The following is a 15,998-nucleotide window of genomic DNA, read 5'->3' as shown; positions in this document are numbered from 1 at the left end:
CGGGCAGCCACAGATAGTGCTGAGTGTAGTGTATGCTCACTATGCTTAAGCTTACTGAAAGCCGTGGTGGTGATTCCTATGTATTGTCTGATTCTTATTTTATCTACAGTTAACCCTAGCTGTGGCATGTATGGAAGATGCAAGTGTCCAGTGTGGTGGTGTCAGGTATTAAAACCAGTCTATTTTTCATTACTACTGTCCAAACTCTCTTTGATCTAGATTATTTGGTCTGCCAAACTACTGCAATGAAATGAAACCCCTCAATAACCAAATCAAGCTAATAAATGGGAATAAATGGTTAACTGGTTCAATGCACACTAATTTTATGCTAACTTCTTTGCCAAATATCTGATAGCAACCTATAAAAAGACTAAAGGGACTGGAGCAGCAATGTTCACACCGATTTTATTGCTCTTGACTGTGAACCAGACAACCCCTTTCTCTCACATTTCCTCCTAACTGTGAGCCAGCATTGTTATCAATGTATTTTTAATCTGTGGATGCGAAATTCTTACAATTAACATTCCTAACTATCCAGTTTCTGTTCTTGCTGAATATGTTATGTCTCATCACAGTTCTAGTTTATTTAGTACTGTTACACTGTAAATACAATATCACCACTTCATTTTATTCTTAATTATTATCACGGTCAAAATCCTAAAGATTATTTCTATCAATGGTATCTTCTGGGAGCCTTTATGAGTGACAGTGGAGTGCATAAAAAGTTTTTATGTTTAGGAGCCTAGTTTTCATGTGGAAGCCAGTCACCGCGAGGCTCGACGTTACCATAGTAAAATCTGATACGTAGCGACCAAGTGACCTACCACACAATGGCCACCCATTTTCTCACTTATATATTCACTCACCTGTTCGCTGGCCACAATGATGTATTAATAACGATTTTTCACTGAGAATGTTGTAATACATTATTATTATGCAAAAAAAAAAAAAAAAAACAATAAAGCAGTGGATAAGTAGTAGAACTGTTGGAAAAATATGGTCCATGGTGTTCCGGTGTGGACGTTTGTGTGGGGACACACAGGCGGTATTGGTTCGTCAGGTGTTTTCGGTGGCATGAAGAAGCGCAAAAGAGAGAAATATTGAAATTCTGTGCCGATAGTGATTCGACGAATCAAATGAGCATTAGAAAAACTAAGAAAGATGGTAAAAGCGTACTGAGCAGGATCAAGTGACGATGTGAATGGTTTTGACAAGTCGGTGTGACAAAATGGCCTTGTCAGGTAGAGCGATAACGAACCAGGCTCAAGTTGTTCCATAAAGAACTTAGAATTAGGACATAAGTATAACGCTGAAAGTTAGTGGGTCCACTGTTCCGCGTTGAATTATTAAATGTGACATATACAGCAGCCATTCGTCCTGCAAAATAGTTCATCGGGCGAGGCTCTGGAACTACAAGGAGTGCCAGGGAAAGCAGTGTTGTAATTGTACTTTTTTCTTACACTCCTTGGAATGAAAATACTTTACATTCTGGAGAGATAAAGCATCTCCGTGCACATCATGCATTATGGAAGTTATCATCTTAGGGGATGGAAACATCCTTTCCTCTTTATCCTACCTTATGAAAAAAATAGAATAGCAAAAGGAATATATGATTGAAAATAAAAAAAAACAAATTAAGTTAAATAAATAACTTCAGAATAAACTAATTTAATGAAGATATTTCCAATACTGTCCTACAACACACAGGTGTTTTTCAAATGGAACAAACACCACCGTATCCCAGATTCAGGTGTAATGCCATACATTTCTGCCTGGGATCCTGCTAAGTTGTTGGTTCAGCTTTACACTCCAGATACTACGCGACCTTTCCACACCACTTATACACTTCCACCTCACCCTGTTATATTTACCCCAACTTCTCCCCCTTTCTTTTTCACACTTAGCCCTAAAGTGGCTCTTTAACTGTTTCTTGCTTATGATAAAACTGAGAATTTGGCTCAGACTTTCCTTCTCTAATTCTATTTTGGACTTTTTCTGGAGGTACTCTTCCATCTCTTTCCCCTTCCAACACTCACTTACCTATTATTAAAATATAAATGCTTCATAGGGTACTTTCTGCCCTCTCTTAATCCTGTACTGTTGGTAAAGTGTTTGGTCTTGGTAAAGTGTTTGGTCTTGGTAAAGTGTTTGAGTCACATCTGGTGATCTTTTTGCAGTTCCTCTGATATTCTTGTTTTTTTTTTTTTTCTGGTACTTCCAAGTAAATCGTTTGCCATTGCTCTAGACATTTGAATTTTTTCATCCATGGAGTCTGGTACTTTTTTTTTTTTTTTAATTGTCAAAACTACTTTCTGAGTTTTTATCAATATTTGCATGTGCTCTCATTTCAAACTTCATCTACCGTCATTCTATAGCGTTATATTTATAGAACCGGCCACTGCTCTTCTTTTAGATAATGTGTCGATAGTGGAGTTTCCTCAAAGTTTTGTTCTTTCACCCCCCTCATCATCTTCATATTCATAAATAATTTATTGGGCTGTATATAATAATATACTGTAGTCTTTTTACTCATATCCTGGTAATTCCACCCATTACTTTTCAACCTGTTTTCCAAAGCAAGCCATCACAGCAATCTCAGCAACAATCCACGGAATGAGGCTGTGTGAACAACCCTGTCTTCTTCCTAGTCACTTCTTACCATTGACTACAACAAAAGCGAACCATGTTACTTTTATTGCCTTAAAAACTCAGTAGCTCCATCCTCACAACTTGGCATAATCTTTCATGATGACTATCCTTGGTACTTTCTGTTCTGCTAATCCTGTCTTTGAAAGGTCAAATTGGGTATCTGGTAAAAACAGCAGAGATTAGGGTGTGATGAACCGATTCTGTGTATCTATTAATCCCCTCTGTAGAGTAAAGCTTTCCAAATGTTGGCACGTTCGCCTCAAACTGCCCATCTAAATTGGGTACGAGGGAAAGTGTTTTTGTTTTCAACTTTTTCTTCTAATTGCTGACTCCTCAACTACCTCTCTTCGCCGCGATGCTACATCTGCCTCTCTCCCACTTCTGTGGCAGCTGTTTTGATCACTGTGCTCCTTAATTTTTTGCTTGCACTCCTTGGCCATTATAGAAGGCATGCCAAGCACCAATTTAGCTGCACACTCAAGCACATTTGCTGCATCCAACTCTCTAATCCAGGAGTAGTAACTACAGTCCTTAATGTACGCAGGCATGAATTCCAGTTCAGGATTGGCTTTACCCAATTCATGTATTTTCCCCTGCGTATGACCTCCAACCTATTAAATGCAAGTGCGCCCAGAACGTCTCGAAGTGAACAGATTTTTTTACCAGGAATTCTCTTTATTCACTTTTTACTCGAAAATGAGAAAAATGTTGGCTGCTCTCAATGCTGCTCTTCTCTATTCTTGCATAAAGCTAAAATAGTATTGAAAAAAAAAATACAGAAGCAAATTATCGTCAGTCTGCATTGATCTACCATGTCATTATGCTAGGAAATAAATTACTGCACAGCGGACCGAGGACATGATTTTCAATTTCACACCGAAAAGGATCCCAATAACATGGTTCAAACAGGCGCCCCTCTAGTTAATGACGCACTACCTTCATTAATGCATGTAAATTAAAACAGAAAATCATGCATGCGGTAGAACTTCATTATACCGGTAATTAGTGAAGTAATTAATTGCTTTATGCAGCTATTTTTTCTCCCGTTTAGTTTTGTAAATGGTTCGAGGTGTGAATGAGATGGTTTGAAATAATTTGAGGTAGTGAATGAAATTGTCTTAAGTATTTTCACATATGGATAGATGCGATAGTCTGAGGTAGTGTGACATACAATCCGTGAAGTAGCTTGAAGTAGATCTGGTCCTGTGAATGAGAGAGTTTAATACAGTAGAGTGAATGAACGAGATAGCTATGATACACCTTTGAGGAATGAATGAGATAGTCTGGAAAGCAGTTTTAAAGTATGAACGAGATAGATTTAAGAAAGTTTTTGAGGTATGAATGGGACAGTTTGAAACACAGTTTTTTGGAAGTATGAAGGAGATATGTTTGAAGCAAAGCTGAAGAATGAATGAAGCTGTAGTTTGATACTAATTTGAAGTAGGTTTGAAGTATGAATGAGCTAGTTTTGATATTGCTTTGAGGATATGAATGAGAGCAGTATGATACAGAGCTGAGATATGAATAAGGTAGTTTGATACTCCTTTGAGGTATAAATGAGATAGTTTCGAAATTGCTTTGAAGCATGGAAATGAGATATTTGGTGATGAAGTGGTATGAATGGGAGCATAATTTAAAACAGATTTGAAGTATTGATGGAAATAGTTTGGACACAGCTTTGAAATATGAAAGATACAGGTTTGTTACAGTTTTGAAATATGAATGAGATTAGACACAGTTTTGAAAATTATAACTGAGATATTATGACAGTTTCCGAAGTATGAATGAAGTAGTTTGAAACAGTTTTGACGTATAAATGTGACTGTGGTGGCGTGTGGTACTTTGAGGTGCAAATGAGGTGGTTTGAGGTTTTCTGAGCTTCTATGAATGAAGTTGTGTGAAGTGTGAATGTGGTTATGAGAGATGTGTGAGTTTTACTTTAGGGGCAAATGAATTTCACCTCTCACTATTCACTGCAGTCACCTGCTCTAGTGGCTTTTAAGTTCTTGGTAACACAGAGACATGTTCTGTGTGCAGTAAATGTTATTGGCGTTCCCTTCAATCCTTTCACCACCTGACGTATATCAAAAAGCCACCCGGAAATTGGCTGGTGGTAACGAGAACAAAATATGAAATACGTCATTGGATTGACGTCAATTGCTGAATGCTGAAGCCTTAAGTAATCGAGTTCAGATTTATACGATGATGTGTGTGTGTGGTGTGTGTGTGTGTGTGTGTGTGTGTGTGTTTTATGCAGATTCAGATGCCTCCGTTAATTGTGCTTTTTCACTCATAGTCTAAAGAATATAATCATTTTCGTTTCTGCGATGTGCATGATTTTTCTTCGTTTTTTTTTTATTTATTAAATTTTACTGAGTGTGTATAAATGTATGTATTTATAGCGTCCAATGCACTAACCGTGTGTATATCTGTATATCTATCTATCTCTCTCCGTCTATCTGTCTATCTGTGTATTCATGTGTTTACCAATGCTAAACGGTTTAGGTAATATATGCCCGCCGCAAAACTAACCAATTTTGTTAAGTACATTCTAAAAAATATTTCCCCTGTAAAGGATGAAAGCTCTGTATAACCACTGTGGTCGTCGACTGGCAATACAAAGTGAATAGGTTTAGTAAAGTCTATTAGTTTAATATGTTTTCCAGCGGCATTGTTGAAGAGTGAGGGAATTAAAATCATTATGGAAATTTGTCCGACAGTGACTGGAAAAAAGAATTTCATTAAGTTATCCCCACCCTTAATCACCAGTGGGTGAATTAAAAAGGGGTGCTGTTGATATTTAAAGTTGTCCTTGTTGTCACTAGGGTGTGGTTTGCTGGTTTGCAGTGTTTGTTCATATAACTCTTTATATTATCACCTCTGTCGTATAAAGATCTCTTAACCACTCATTATTTCATCGAGCTTCAAGATTTTTATACACCGGTGTTATCTTAAAACGATTTATTTCAGTCACGGATGACTTCCATCGAAAATATAGGGATTAACATAGGCCTATTTCCTTCACTGGCTTCTTCCCACTAAAGGGATATCACTCATGCCGAATGAAACTATCTGGAGGTAGCAAGGAAAATACACACACACACACACACACACACACACACACACACACACACACCTGACATGTTTTTGTTTAACGAGTTCTGCCTCCTCTCAAAGTCCAGAAAGTGCCATCACACCCTCCCCCGCACACACACACACACACACACACATGGGTGTAGTATCTCTCGCTTCGGACATTAACTTAGATGTGCCCGTCTGCCTGCACTGATTGCAACATATTGTGGAACTGACGACTAATCACTTTCTGTTAAAAAATTTCCTATATCCTTGTGGGGAGTTTTCTTGTTTTTGTCGTTAGTTATTATTATTATTATTATTATTATTATTATTATTGTTATTATTATTATTATTATTATTATTATTTATATTACTATTATTATTATTATTATTATTATTGTTGTTGTTGTTGTTGTTCTATGCAAGATCTAAATTGCCGCTGCCATTCTACATACCGTTTGAGTGTACAGCCTTCATTGCTATATTATGAGTACTCGTTGGCCGCTTCATATGACCAAATATTATCCTGATCCCACTACCGGAACCCGGATAGCATCCGGAAAAAGTGACCCTCGTAAGGCTAAAGAACCACTTAACTTAGAGGACTTCAAATTTTTATGGTTATCCCTTAGAGCATTGCCATAATGCAGTGCTTTATATATATAGTCCAGATCCGATGATTTTTCTATGAGATCGCTTATGGTCCAAAATTTTTGGACTACTCCAGAAGAACTTACAGGTGAGAGGAATCACCTTATTTTACATGGGAAAGTATTAAGTCACCAAAGTCTAGGTGGACTTATAGATCATGATGACCTTTAAGTGACATGCACAAAAGAGCAGGTGACCTTGACTTTAAGATCCCTTTTATAGCTCGTGCCTCTGGTTGGCAAAGGCTGTTTGAACTTTTTTTTTTTTTAATAAAAAATGTCCCTGGACAATTTTCCAGGGTTCTAGTTGTTATTATTACTATCATTGTTATAATAATAATAATAATAATTAATTTAGTAATGGTGAAGTAGTAGTAGTAGCAGTAGTAGTAGCAGTACCGTAGATGAAGAAGTATGTGAGGTGGGGACAATGTCTGACGTATGGAGAGAGGGTTAAGGATGGATGGATGAACCCTGAAAACACCATAACATGATGCGCCTCACTCCACTTTATGTATATTATTTTAGAGAAATTCTTCAGCCATTAGGGAAAAATATCAATTATACATGCATATTGGTACTTTACAGCTTAACGTGATTTGGTGCACACCTCCTGTTGTGACACCTATATATCCCCATACATGTTCACTTGCCCTAAATGCCATACATCTGTCTTGAATGCTTAGATGTAAAACGTGTTTAGAATATGAAGCTAATCACGGAAGAGGTACTGAAGAAAGAGGTGTAGAAAATTAGTATCGTCTTATTTCTGCCACTGGAGCTGCAGTAAAAAAAGAAATGGAAAAAGGATTTTTTATTTTATTTTTTATTTTTTTCGCAAAGCTAAAGTTGAAAGAACATTTTAAATCGTAAAATGAATGTGCAAAAAAAATCTGCAGAGAGCTGTTGGAATTTTTCACCCCATTTTCCAGCATTTATTCTGCTGTTTCTAGTATAATCGCCGTGCTATTTAAGCCGTATAAATTGTCCTGATGTATAACCACGCTATCGTAATTATCGCACTGTTTGTGGCAATTTATTTAACTGCTTTTCCATAGATTTTGTCCAACAAATTATCGCAATGTCTCATGGAGACAACTTAATTAACTGATATATTGAAAAAGTTGTATCAAATCACCGTACTGTTCATGCATATATTATCATGTGCTCTCACACATCACACCACTACACCATCGAAGCTCACCACACCACATTACATCTACACTAGAGTACGCTCCACTCACCAAACCACAACACACCACATTATATCACTGTCACGGGGTTTTTATAATATCACTGTAGTTTTTTTAAAATGGTAATGCTTAAATATTATTTAAATTGATAATAATATTCTAATAATAATTGAAGAGCAGAGACAATGATTTGTCTTGTTACATCAAGCAACGATTACTTTACGCTGACTTGCTACGATTCTCTAAGAACAGAGAATTTATAAACTTTCTCAACAGTACACAGCAGAGACTAATTACTCACCAAATGCTGAATAGTGATCTGTAGCCTCCTGGAGAGAAAGTTACTTCACTTCCCCTGACAATAAATAACTAATACCTAATAATAATATCAGGTTCTTGCTGATGCTTTAACTCCTATCTGGCACAACGGATTTTAAGTTAACACAACAAGACTGGTCTAAGTACCAGTTATGAAGGCAAACGTTTATGCAAGCTAGGAGCTATATGGAAAATAAGCTTAATTTGGAGAAATGTGAAACAAGATTTTACTTTACATTAAGCTCCAAAAGGAAAAGAAACTGTTAAATTTATTGATTACAAAAAATAAATTTAACGTTACATTTCAAATCAAATCAATGAGATGCACTCACTCACACAAAAGCTAAATACTTACGCCTAGGAAAAAACACCTTAACTAAACTCTTAAAACTAGGATTATACAAAAAAGGAAATACCAATTTCGATGCATGCTATGTATCACCCGGGGGTGGGAGGACTGGATTAACTGTCTCAGTGGAGCTTGGGTGCTAGTGACCTTCTCACACTGCCTCTGGAGCGCAGGACCTTCCTCCGGCTTTCACAACAAAACACTAGACTCAATTCAAAATACATTGTGATGGGCAGGACGCTAAACCACTGGAAGAAGCGTGGCTAATGGTTTAGGCAAGCAGAGGCGAACAGCCGATAAAGAAAACAATAGTATCGCTCAAAGGTACAGCACTTAGTGACGTGCATTAAATCGGTCACTTTTGAAAGTGACGAATGTTTTGAAAAGTATACTCCGAAATGGAGAGAGAAACGGTTAACTAGAGCAGATACACAGTGAGTTTTCCACTAATAGTTCGTGAAAGCTTCTCACAAAAGTGGAAAGTGTCGCGAATTGATTCGTGACAATCACACCACACAACACTATGCTTCACTACTCTACATCATCGTTTTCACACCACACCACACTACATCACAGAACACTACGCCACACCACACTGTAGTACTCCTTCCGGTAAATTTTTATCCCCACCAGTTGCCACCAGTGTAATGGTAAGAATTTACTATCCCCACCGTTATTGTTCATCCAGTATAATGCTAATATATTTATAATCTTACCTGTTGTTGGCGTACTGGATCAACTCATCCATGGATAATACAGGTGGTACTCGACTCTAGTATAATAGTTGATAGTAATTTAAGAAAATATTGTGTGGTAAAGGCCAGTTTGTAGTTTTTGGCCGAGCTTAGATTTAATCATTTTTACCACAGGTGGTCGTCGTTCCCTCAATGCGAAGGAATCTTGAACTGGAGAGGGGAGTGAATTGAGGCTTTGAGGACTTAATCCCCTTGATTAGGTACACTAAGAAAGAGAGAAGAAAAAAATGATATATACTTTACTCTAATAACTTTATGCTAGTTTCCACAAGAAACATTTTTAATTACACTGATCCCTTTAGTAGTAGTGAAAAGAAGATAGTACATTAAAACCAGGGGTTTGGATGATCATTCCTCCAACATTGTCACCAGGGGTGAAAACAATTTGATACATACAAACGATTTATGAGGTCATTGTACCTTACTTTCCTTTTGTCCAGTTACTCTTTTAGGGCTCGACAATAGCCTCAAGCACAAGGGACCTTTTTACGAGCATGGGTTGTCTTTTCGGGCTAGCATAGCCTCGAACCAATAAGAATTATTACTCGTGTTCATTTTCGTCCATATTATATACTCCCATCGTGTAATATCTCTATAATCCACTATCAGTTCAGGATTATTTATAGTTTATAATCATTCATTACTACATAATCACCAAAAATGTATAATCACTCTGGCTTGTGTAGCCTCGAGGTACAATTAAAAAAAAAAAAAGTAGTGTAATCACCAAGAATTCGCAATCACTTTCCGGGCTTGTTTAGCCTCGAGGTACAATCTGGTCAGACATTGTATAATCACCAAGAATACACAATCACTAGGGCTTGTTTAGCCTCCGGAGGTTCATTTCAAAATTACATCATTGCTCACAATCACATAAGTTCCCTTTCCACGCTCCTAATTTCCTAACCTTAATTATAAGAAAGAAAACGGTTAATGGTTTTGAATTTCGCCCTTCCGTTACCAGAATTTCATCACTTTTAAATTTCTATTTCTTTATTTACAAAAAAAAAATTCACTTGATTGATCAATAATAATATTACAATTACATTTGGTTTATAAAATAATTCATGGGTAGTGTAAGTGTGTATGTTCAAGTCTTGGGGCTAATACTAACGGGGAGGTCCTCGTGGTTCCACACTGACGTCGCCGGTGTCTGGGGACTGAACAAACGTCCATTATACACGACGTCTGGGCCTCGAGTCGTTACGTTAAACTTTCAACACATATTACTTCACATAGTCCATGACAAGTAAGGATTAAAACAAAGAAAACGATGGGGGGGGAAGGAGAAATGTGGACAGCTCACCTGAACGAACGTCCATTATATACGACGTCTGGGCCTCAAGTGGAGCTTCTTGGGTACACTAAGCGATGCCACTACTAAGCTCAAATGGGGTGGTGTTTTTGAAATATGGTGGGTTTCAATTCTTCTTTTACAATTTATTTAGCAGTGTACCCATGACGCCAGGACTTTGAGATTGAATTGGGGAAAATTTGGGATTTAATCCTTACTTAATTTAGATACTGATTCTATCACTATCTCGCTTTGAATTTTGGGGCAGCTTTATGCCATCTAGTGACGGCATTAAAGATAAACAGGACCTTTAAATCCTCACAAATGAAATTAATTAGGCCTTTTTGACTGTTAATCTTACATATTTGAGTTCTAGCAGCTTCATTAGTAAACATTTCACAACTAGGTTACACGGAAAAGAATTGTATATTCACTCATTAATCTGTTTAAGAGTTTAAAGCTCGGCGCCCCACAATCTGACGCACAAAGAAGGGGACAAGCTGGCGCGCATCTGTTATTCAGTGATACTCGACCAGACGGAGGAATTCCCGTAAAGCTCCAAACATCCACAATTACATCACCCAATGCATAGATACACCAGAGATACATACATATAAAAATAAAGTTAGCCCTACATTAATTATTAACATATGAATTACTACTTAGGATAGGAATTTATAGACTAGTATTCAGAGTTAAGCACCCTATCTAAACTTAAAAATTACAGTACTTCTAAACACATACATGAATATCAAATTTGTGGCACTACAACACGACGTTACACACACCACATTAGACCAGTGGAATGTGGAGGTGTATGGTCCGCAGGACTACTGAGCCTTGGGAGCAGACTGTGATGCCTATGCCCAGAGTCGGACACATTAAAAAAAGTCACTACGTCACGTTACACTATACCAGATCACACCACACAACACCACGCTTCACCACACCACCAAGTCACACCACACTACACCACACCACACCACATTACACTACACTACAAAAACGTACCAAAACACACCAAATTTCATCACACCACGTTACACCACATCATACCACATTACATCACATCACAACGAGCCAGGCTAACACATAACCACACCACACCACACTACACCACCATAGTACACCAATACATTACACCAAGTTATAACACCACACCACACCATACACGATACCACACTGCACTCTACACCACACCACACCACACCACACCACACCACACTCACACCACATCACATTACACCACCATACTACACAAACGACATTGCATCACACATAACATCACACTACACGATATCTCACCACACAGTACACACCACACCACACTATACTACATCACCGTACTGCATCCCATAACACACCACATAACACCACACCAACACTACACAACCACATACCACACCACATTTTATGACACCACACTACAGTACATTACACTCATTCACTGCTTAACACACCACACCACACCACACCACATTACACCACACTACACTACACCACACAACATTACACAATACTACACTGCACTATACAATCATACGATACCACCACCACCACACCACAAAACACCAAAGCTGCATGTGAGCACCCCATCCAGCCTCTCTTAAGCTACCAGAAGAGGCCGGATGACTCGTCGCTGATGCCTGTCCAGGAGTGCAACACAACACCCCATACTATTAAGCCACATTATGGAAGACTGCATTGCACACAATCACCTACGCCAACAACACAACATACACTCTTTGAGAGCTCTGTGGGAAAAGCCTTTGGTCTCGGGCCATGGCCTTCCTAAGGGACTCGGGGCTGTTCGGCCAGACTGCCTAGGGAACAACTACTACTACTACTACTACACCAAGCCAGCATACCTCACCACACCACACATTACACCCAAACCACACCACACCATACAGCAGCATACCAAACGCAAATCCATACCACACTCACACTCACACCACATTCAGCCACACCACACCATATTGCACCAAACCACACCACACCAATACCGCAATATACAACGCATAGATCGTACCTCACCACACTACATTACATCAAACCACACTATACTTCACTGCAACATCATACCTCACCATACCACATTACACTACACCACACCTATACCACCACATACCACACCACATTACATCAGTACACCACACAACACAACACTTCACCACCATACTTGCACACCATACCACACCGCACCACACCACATTACACACCACACCCCATTACATCAACTCACACCACACTTCACTGCAAACATCATACCGCACCATACCACATTACACCACAGCACATTATACCACCATACTCACACCACATTACACTAAGCACTACACGACACAACACAACACTTCTCACCATACATGCACACCACAAAACACCACAGTACATACCACACTACACCCACCATACCACACACCACACCGCAGCACATTACACAACACCACCATACCCACACCACAGCACGCTACACATTATCACCATGCTATACCATACACTAGAATTACACCAGACCACGCCACACTAACTTACACCACACCACCCTAAATTACATCACACCCCACCACACAGCACCTTAAAATTTCGACGAGGTGCAAATGGGCAGTCAAATACCAAAGCCCCTTCGCATCCCCAGACTCTCCTTCCTCTTTGTATGAATAGATGCTTGAAGGAGTCACAGTACAAGTAGACAAAGATCCATATTATCACCAAAAAATGATTGCTAATATCTCTTCTAGGAGGGGAATGATCATTAACGTTACGGCGGTAGGATCAGATAATAATTATAACATATCTTTTTCTAAATATCAGTAATTAGTCTCTTCTTTCTCTTCTCCTTCCTATGCACACCTGCCTCATTTAATATACATAAACCATACTCAGTCAAACCCCATCCTAGAGACATGGACGTAAAAATGAGTTACACACTTGTCGAAATATATAAAACAGCTCTCTTTTTGCCCCCGTACATCTTGAAGCAATATGATATGAACTTCCAGGACTACCAGACAGAGTAGGTAAAAGGCTTGGGAATTACACCCCTGTCTCATTAATACCCTCCCTACCTATGCACACCTGGGACTTAAGATTCAATGGCGTATGAAACTTTCTCAGTATAAGGGAAAAAGAGCTAGGTAATAAACAGGATATCATTTAATCCCTGACCTTACCCAATGCACACCTACGACTGGATGTTTTTAATGTTCCTATTTGCACAACTTTTCATTTCTCAAAGAAGCCAGGTGACAAAAAAACTCCACTCATCCTTGTTTATCCATTCTCCATAGCTCAATACCTGGTGCCCCATTTAATATCAGGTGGAGAGAGAGGGCACCTCCTTATCCCTTCAGTACAATACCATCTTTTCACTGTACTTTTGCTATTTTAAAACAATGTAATTCACGACAAGAAAAGCTTTTAGAACTGACGGGGTAAGATCTTCACTAACTCATTCACCACTAGAGCGCTGCCCTTATATCTGAATAAAATCATCCAACAAGAATAAAATGCAAAAGACACCACTGGAATAAAAGAGATAATGAAGGCTCTGTCCTCTATGCACAACTGTCCCATTCTCATCCTTTGCACATCCGTCCCATTTCATCCCATACACACCTGTCCCACTTAATATCATCCCATGCACATCTGTCCCATTTCAGCCCATGCACATCTGTCCCATTTCATCCCATTTTGCACATCTGTTTCCATTTCATCCCATGCACACGTGTGTCCCATTCTCACCCCATGCACATGTGTGTCCCTATTTCATCCCATGCACATGTGTGTCCCATTTCATCCCATGCATATCTGTCCCATTTCATACCATGCACATCTGTCCCATTTCATCCCATGCACATCTGTCCCATTTCCAATCCCATGCACATCTGTTCCATTTCATCCCATGCACATCTGTCCCATTTTCATCCACATGGACATTCTGTCCTATTTCACCACATGCAACATCTGTCCCATTTCATCCCATGTATATCTGTTCCAGTTTCATCCCATGCATCATCTGTCCCATTTCATCCCTTGCACATTTCCTCTCCCACTGCGTCCCTTCCCTTGTAATATCGCAAGAAAAAAGAACCCAGGAGCAATACAGTCTCATTTATTAGTATGGTGCATCGTTATTTACTTTTTACTATTTTTTATATCTTTCTGTCTCTATTCAGCTTTGGAGACACAGAAATGGACAATTTAGATATAGCCTTCTATTAGCCAATTTACTACTAGAGGGGCCCCTGTTAAGTGAATAAAATCGCGTGGAAATAACTACAATACATTACAAAGGACGTCCTCTGACTAAAGGGATTAATACCATCTATTTACATATGCACATTAACCACTTTAATAACAGGTGGATGGAAACCGTTACATTATCCCTGTTAATACAATATCCCTACTAATTCACATGTGTCCCTCTTATCATACCAGGTCATAAAGTTTATCTCTATTAGCTCAGTCTCTCCAACCTATGTACATCTGCCTCTTTTAATACCAGTTGATAGTTTATGCTTGTTAATACCATCTCCCTACCAATGCATATCTGCCCCTTTTAATTCCATATGATAGTTTCCTCCCCATTAATACACTCCCTCTACCAATGCACATCTGCCCCTATTAACACCAGATAATAGTTAGTGCCCTATTTATCCTCATAATTTCCATCCCACTAAACAATGCACATCTGTCCTATTTCGTGTCTCCCGTTCATTTTTACAGTTACAAGCACATGAAGCATAACACACTGTCGAAATCCACACACACACACACACACACACACACACACACACACACACACACATACACACACACACACACACACACACACACACACACACACAAATTCCGGACCATTTCGGCTTATTGACAGCCAGAGGCCGCTGTGGGAAAGAGTGAGGGAGTGGAAGGCAAGTGAGGGTGGGGGAAGGGGAAGAGTAAAGGTACTTTCCACTCCATTCCCCCCACTGTAACTCATCAGCCAGAAACGACCTAGTACTGTGTGTATATGGATCATTGTGCGTTGATTTCAGAAGTTCCTTTAGACACAAAGGGAATGCTTGGGGTAACACTTTTCTTCTGATAGCAGTTAAAAGAGTACTTCAGTCCACTTGCACAATATCTATATCTATATTTTCTGATCTGTTTTCGCCTAAGGGAACTGGGGCCACTTCTCACAACCTGACACGTATGTCGCTGGTTGCGTGGCAAAATCCACGTGGTAGGGATAAGTCTCCTTGCTTACTAGTCAAATTTGTCCTCCAGTCTGATAACACTCTGACCATAGTACTGAGCAGAAACGGGTTAGTGATCTTTGCCAGATGAAAATAAATCCGATTTTATAGTTACAGACACTCACAGCTGCTTGCTCCTGAACCCACTGAGCCTTTCCAATTCCCACTGAACGTACCACCCACCTTTAGCACGAGCTTCTGTGTATTCAGCTGTATGTATGTCCCATCTCATCCATATCCTGCCACTACACACCTGCAGGACTAAATTCTGATAAGAGCTAGGCATTGCAACACCTGCATTTACACAAAGTACCCAAGGTTGCAGAGGACAGACTGTTATCCTTATTAATTTCATCCTCCGTATACATTTGTTTTCTATTTCCAACATCTGTCACGCCAAATAAGAAGTGGCTGAGTAGGCTACTTATCCATATCAACACAATCGCTTTACCTGTGTTTTTATCTCTTC

This window comes from Coenobita brevimanus, chromosome 2 (genome assembly GCF_032717465.1).
Source record: "Coenobita brevimanus isolate Jiangsu-jjx chromosome 2, ASM3271746v2, whole genome shotgun sequence".
Classification (NCBI taxonomy): Eukaryota; Metazoa; Arthropoda; class Malacostraca; order Decapoda; family Coenobitidae; genus Coenobita; species Coenobita brevimanus.
This window is presented reverse-complemented; position numbering follows the sequence as displayed.